General features: G+C 50.2%; 1 long non-coding RNA gene across 1 annotated transcript; it reads left to right on the forward strand.

Moving 5' to 3' along the window:
- Positions 1-5,381: 5,381 nt before the first annotated feature.
- LOC143695678 (uncharacterized) lies at positions 5,382-6,938 on the forward strand. The gene is made up of 4 exons (XR_013185131.1): positions 5,382-5,476; positions 5,708-6,526; positions 6,601-6,642; positions 6,737-6,938. It is a non-coding gene; the product is annotated as an uncharacterized LOC143695678 (long non-coding RNA).

The following is a 6,938-nucleotide window of genomic DNA, read 5'->3' on the forward strand; positions in this document are numbered from 1 at the left end:
TGAATCTGCCAAGTACTCAACCCTGCACACACCACACACTACTCGTGACTGTCACCCAACAGACCCGACACACACAAACACTTGGCCGCGACAGGCCAAGGAAACAAAACACCATCACTTTGGGTGAACAATCTCCACGTTGCATTCTACTTCGGCACAAAGGCACAGAAAATGAGATAAGAATTGTTTTTCCTTCCTCTGAGGTTCAGAGAACGTGAATCCCAGAAATATTCTTGGGAAGAATTGTGCCTTGCTTTGCTCTGTGAAGAGAAATGGGGTGACAGGTGCACCCTTGCCTCCAGGGCAAAGAATCACGGAACGGTTTGGGTGGGAAGGGACCTTGAGGTTTATCTTTGATTTATCCAACACTTCAACAGGCAAGAGTGGGCTCATCTGCTTCAGAGCTGCTTGCTTTTCTCACACCTTTCACAAGCAAAGCCTGAAGCAACCCCTCCCAAGTTGCCCTATCGACCAGGGGACCCCCCCAGCACTCGGTGACACTGCCAGCAAAACCTCAAACTTTTACTCACACAGGGACGAGGCCGTGCACTCAGTTGTAACCCAGATTCTCTTTTTCCAGCAGTAGCCTCGAACTTCCTTTGTTCTCTCTGCAGGCCTTTTTGCAAACACACCAATTAACAGACTACACAAGTTTCACCAGCAGACTTCAGCTAAATCCAAAATTGGTTTCTACCCCGAGTAAAATTTCCAACCCCCTGTCTCACCTGCGATGTTTGGAATTTTAGGAGGTGGCAGCCCACTCGAGATCAAAGGTCCTGGGCAGGGTGCAGGCCCATGGACACAAATGCCATCCCTTTTCCAAGGGAAACAAAATTCATCACCCCAGTTTCCTTACATCAGTTTGCCAAAGACGTTCACCGCTCCCAGGTCACTCAGAGTTCTTGTTGGCTGCAGACTCGGTCTTGGAGTTACGGAGTTACGCTTCCTCCTAACACTTATCTCCTCACCTCAGCCCCCTGCTGCTGCGTCCCCTTCTCCACCCCTAACCCTACTCTATTTTCCAGCCCGCCCTTAACCCGTCCCACCACACTTCCCGCTCCATCCGTTACTTCACCCACCGCCCACCCGTGAGTCCCCTGCAGCAGCACGCAGGAGCCCGAACCCTCGGAGGACGGCGCAGCTCTCGCAGCAGGACAACACCCAAGCGAGACAGGCAGGGACAACGTCTGTGGGCTGCAGGGTGTCACAGGGGGCTGCGGGCTGAGGGGAGGGGGCTGGAGGGTGACACAGAGGATGGGGGGAGCTGAGAGGCAGAAGGGGGCGTTAGGAGCAACTGGGGGGCTCTAGGGTGGCACAGAGATGCTGAGAGGCTGAGAGCGGGGAGCTTGAGGGTGACAAGAAGAGGGTGAGGGGAAGCAGATGCCTTGAGGGGCAAAGTGGGGGCTGCTTGAGGGTGACAGGTGAACCACCCCTCACACCACCCCTAACCTTACCCTAAAAACCACCCCTAACCAGGTGGAGAGTGCACGGTGGAGGCCAGGGGGCCAAGGGACAATGTCAGAGGTCTCGGGCTGGCACGCAGACATTGCGGGCTGAGGGGCAAGGAGGGGGAGGCTTGACAGATGGAGAGCTCACACCGAGGGTTAGGGGTACAAAAGACACAGGGTAGCAGGTAGGGTTAGGGTACAGGTGCAGCAGCCCTCAACCCAACCCCAAGGTCACCCTAAAGAGCACCCCTAGGACCCCAGTTTTCCCCAACAGCAGCACAAGGCAGTAACCCCAATGCTGGGACAGCCCCAGAAGTCTCCCAGCAGCTGCAGGCAGCAACCCTAATAAACAGGTAGCAATGATGTTTGTGGTCTAGAGAGTGACAGGTAGAAGTTGGGTGCTGAGCAGTTTTTTAGGGGTTTTTTTTTAGGGTTTTTCTCATGGCTTTAAAAGGATATTTTAGGGCTTTTTTTGAGGAGTTTTCCAGGAATTTTCTGGTAACGCTTAGGATACTTTTAGGGCTTTTTCAGGGCTTTTAAAAGATTTTGTTAGGGTATTTTAAGGGCTTTCTTAGTACTTTTAAGACTTGTTTGGGGGGGGATTTGGGTGTTCTTGGGGTTTTTTTAGGACTATTGAGGGTATGTGGAGGACTTTTTAGGGCTAGGGTATTTTTAGGGTTTTTGAGGAAATTTTTAGGTTTTTTAGGATCTTATCAGGGCATTTTAAGGATTTTGGGGTATTTTTGAGCTCTTTTTGGACTATTTAGGGTATATTTAGGGATTTCTAAAGGTTCTTTGGGGATTTTTAGGGGTTTTTTAAAAGTAGGATATTTCCAGTGTATTCTAACAGCATTCTGAGGCTGTTTTTAGGTTTTCATGGGGTTTTTAGGACATTTTGAAGATTAGGAGGTTTTCAGGGAATTTTTAGGTTTTTTTAGGGTCTTTTCATGGCACAACACATGGAGGCTGAGGGGCAGCTTGAGGGGCACTGTGGGGGCTTGAGGGTGACAGAGGCTGGGAGCTGAGGGAGGAACAGGGAGAGGGGACAGCGGGTGACACACAGAGATGCTGAGGGTGGCAGGGGCAGCTGTAGGGTGACACAGAGAAGCTGGGGGCTGAGGGGCAAAGGAGAGGGGTCAAGGGTGACACACAGGAGCTGAGGGCTGGGGGGCAGAGGGACCAGTTGAGGGGTAAAGGGCTTGAGGGCTGGACAGTCCAGTGGAGATCAGGGGTACAGGGTACAGTTGTACCACCCCTCACCCCAGCCCTAACCTCAGCCTAAGCAGCCCCCCTGAAAACAGCCTTTTCCCCCAACAGCAGCACAACCCAGCAACCCTAACAGCGAGACCAGACAGCAACCCTCACACAGCAGGACAATGACAGAACCCTCAGAGGACAACAGACCCACTACAGAAAGGTAGGGATGACATCTGTGGGCTAGACAGCAAGAGGTAGAGTTTGGAGACTGAGCATGTCTTTTTGAGGTTTTTTTTCCAGGACTTTTAAAGGTATTTAGGGGATTTTGGAAGGGACTTTTCTGGGACTACTTAGGGTGCTGTTGGGGCTTTTTCAAAGCCATTTTATGAGTCTTTAGCATATTTGGAAGATTATGGTCAGGGTCAGAGAAAACACCCTCCGAAAAGGCAGAGTTTTAGGACTGCAGTGGAATGCTTGAGCAAGGGGCCAGCAGTGGCACAGCGGGTTGGGTCCCACGCTGCCAGTCCAAAGGTTGTAAGTTTTAGACCCAGCTAAGTTGTTGTGGTTAGGGTTAGATGCTCTCAGCTATGGTCTGGGAGAACTTATGCACAGAAAAACTCACCCCCCGTGTTTCCTGATGCCAGTTTGCAGGAGGTGCTCGGCACTGCCAGGGCAGCCCGAGTTCTCGGCGGGGGCAGCTTTGCTCCCGGAGAAATCCTGCACTGGCCCTCTTCCCCGTAAAGCCAAACTCACCCCGCTGCGCGTCGACGTCCGTTCGCAGGAGGCACGTGGCACTCCAAGGGCGGCAAGAGTTCTCGGCGTCGGCAGCCGCGGTCCGTGAGAAATCGTTCTCTGCAGTTTTGGAGGCCGAATTGCAGTTTCAGCCACGGGCACACAGAGAGGAAAGACGGTTAATTTCCTTAGAAAGGAAAGTCTGGCAGCCCATGGTTTAAGGGGCAGATGAAGGGCTGTGCAGAGGAAGGAACTCATCACAGGACCTCTCTTCACCTCAAGCCCACTCCAAGGTCTAGCAGCCCCCGTGTGCCCAGCTGCTTTCAGAGGGTTACCCAGGCACACCCGCACAGGGAGCTGCTAGTCCAGAGGGGCTAACAGGAGCATCCCAAGGGTCCCTCCAGGAACTTCGGTCGGAGCATCCAGCACGGACTAGGGAGCAGCCGGACCCACCCGGGCACGGAGCATCACTTTGAGAAAATGCCAAGGGAAGAGCCCTTTTGCCAAGGGGCAGCATCTGAGCAGGCCAGGCAGCACGTGGGGTTCCAGGAGAGGGCTTTAAACTTTCCCCTTTTACTTTGTCAGTCCCTCCCCAGGGCCCCCAGACCCTTCACAGCACTCCCAGAAAGGAGAGAGGTTATTAGGAGAAAAAGGGTTTAGAAAAAAGGCAAAAAGCTTCCTTTTCCTTTATTTTTTGTGTTCAAACTGGGAGGGACTCTGCTTCCCCTGCAATTTTAATGGTCTCAGTTGAAAGAATCCCTGCCTTTTCTATGCTGTTTGGGGTGTTAATTGACAGGGAGTCCTCATTTTCTATTATTTTCCAGTTTAAGTAGAAGGGGAAAATATTGAAAATGTTTCTTATGGGTTTGAATTTAGGGTAGCCGGCCACTTTTTGTTGTCCTGAGGCCTAAATTGAGGGAGAAGCCCAGCTATCCCTCCGTAAGAGTTTGAACTGAGGGAAAAATCCCTCTTTTTTCATCACTAGAGAGATTTAAAGTGATGAAAACCCCTCTTTTCCCAGTACTTAAGGAGAATAAATCAAAGGGCAGAAGCTATTTATTTGCTATTGTATTAGTTTCAGTAGAGGTAACTGCCCCATTTCCTCTGTTTAAGGGGTGCACTAGAAGGAAGCTCTGCCTTTTTCAGTATTTTAAGGATTTAAAACTACATTTCAGGGCCCTTCTTTCTGTGCCGTAGGACCAAGTACCTCAGAGCAGGGTGAGCCTGGCATGCACTTAACCCTTACACTGCCTGGGAAGCTTTTATTTTTCTTATTTTTACTTATAATGTAGATAGGCCTAATTAGAGGTCCCAAGGAGACTTAGACTATTCATATCATAAGCATTCTTCTCTACCCAGCTCAGTCAGACGTGAAGTACTACTTAGGAGCCACTAAGGAATAATTATAAGTAAGCTAACAGCAAATTACCCAATTTATCTAGTTATGCTGCCTAAACAGAAAGTTATATTTCTTACCAGTTTTCTGCCCTTTCCGAGTAGTTGTTGCAAAAAAGAAAGTGCTGTTATTTTTCTAAAGAGTTTTCTTCTACAACAAGCCCTTTGCTCCCCTTGAATTTGAGTCAGAGGAGCCAAACAGCTGTAGCTTCTCTGAGGGCTTTTATGCCCGGTGGGATCAGCCCCCTCCCTTTTCCTGGGTGCCATGGGAACGAGAGGCGGGCACCATCAGGGGTATATTAACCCCAGCTTTTGCTGAGGGGGTTCATTCCCTCTCTGGGATGTGCTAGGATAAGAGCTCTCTTCTCATTTCAGTCAAGAGGCTCTTTCAGCTTATCTCAGCTTGTTTTCAGTAGGTGTTTCTGGGTACCTAAAGCAACAGAGACTTTGAAGATACTGTGAAGAAAACAGCATAGAATACAGGGAGTATTTAAGTTCACAATTTTGGGTTTTGTGTTTAGGGGTAGTAAAGTGCATTTGTAATTTCTGGTTTTGTTCTTATTTTGTTTTGTATTTTTTTTTAGGAAGAGCACAGCTTCCAGAGGCTCCAGGTTGTGTCAACTACAACACTTTTCAGCAGATTCATCCTGTCACAAGAGGGATCTGCCCAGTGTCAAAGATGACGTTTGAGATTGAGGCTTCAGGTGAGTTGAGGATTGTGACTAGGAGAGGGAGGCTGAGCAGGTATCCAGTTAGGAGTTATTGTTGGGGGGGTGGTTTTGAAGGCAGCAGGGTGAGAAAGGGTGTTTATTTGAGGCCCCCCCACCCCAAGGCTTTTCAGAAGCCTAGCAGAGGCATTCGCATGTCTTACAGCACACAAGGTCATCCACTGCACTCATAGGAATGCTATTTCACTTTACCTTTCTCTAACCCAGGTGCCACTCATAATAATGGCCACAGCCTTGAAATCAGGATGAAGCTGGAGCCTGAAGGAGCCAGGCACACTCAGGAGAGGGCAAGTAGCTGACTTGCTGGGATTTGGCCCACATAACTCTGTAGTTATACTTTGGTTTTGTTTTTCTTTATTGTAGCTGACCGAGAGGCTAACAGGCAATCACGGGGCCCTCTGAGGCAGATTCATTTCAGGTGCCACGTGGATCCACATCACCGATCATCCAAAAGATAAGTCAGGGCCATGGCCTGGAGATTGGAGAGTAGGGGGTTGGGAGTTCCTGGGACAGATTTAAAAATTAGCAGAGGGAAAAGCAATCTTCTCCAAGGGGCCTCTTAGGACAGCTAAAGGGAGAGGTTCTACTTTTGATGGCAGCTTTCAGGCAGGCAGCGCAGAACAGTTCCAGTCCACGGTGTGTTGTCCGGTGTACCGTGTTACCTAGTGTGTCTTTGGGGTCCCTTTTGCCTTTTCCCCTTGAGACCCTCACCACAAGCATAATGTGTTGTGTTTGTTATCCCCCTGTTTGTCACATTCTGTGTCATGGGTGTCCGCACATATTTGTGCCGGAGCTGCTCTGCCCTGCCGCATAGCCTGCTGCAACAGGACAAGTCCCAGGGACTTGCAGTTTGTGGGGTGTTGCCAGACTCTAGATGATATTCCTAGATAGACACAAGATGTTTGGAGCTATGAAGTTATCCTGCAGCCCTTTGACTTTTGTCCTCACTTTCTTTCAGACGCAGAAGGATTAAATCCAGGGCAAAGACCATCCACCCATCCCGAGTGAGGAGGTTCCCCCGAGCAGGTCAGTCACCATTTGTCTCTGCTGGGGGAGTGTCAAGTGTGACTCTGTTACAGCACTGTTCTTTTCCTTTTTAGGAGGTAAAGCTGGATATCAACAGTCAAGATGAGGTGGGCAAGGTGAGCATTGAGTAGGGTACAGAAGCAGTTGTTATTGCTCCAGTGTCGCTTTCCGGTGCAACTCTAAGCATCCGTTCCTGTTTCTGCGCTTTAGGCAATCCACTCGGAGTACACCGAGCCCCAGTCACCAACCGGCCGACGCACCGGGTGTGCCGCTCTCCTGAGCCCTGCGGAAGAATCACGGGACTCGTTGATGAAGCCTCTCCCTTTTCTGTTTAAAGGTGTCACCAGGATAGCCTTGGGCACCAGCTGAGGAGCCACGGTGAGTCGGGGAAGTAGGGGGGCGGAGCGAGGGT

Source organism: Agelaius phoeniceus, chromosome 24 (genome assembly GCF_051311805.1).
Source record: "Agelaius phoeniceus isolate bAgePho1 chromosome 24, bAgePho1.hap1, whole genome shotgun sequence".
NCBI classification, from domain to species: domain Eukaryota; kingdom Metazoa; phylum Chordata; class Aves; order Passeriformes; family Icteridae; genus Agelaius; species Agelaius phoeniceus.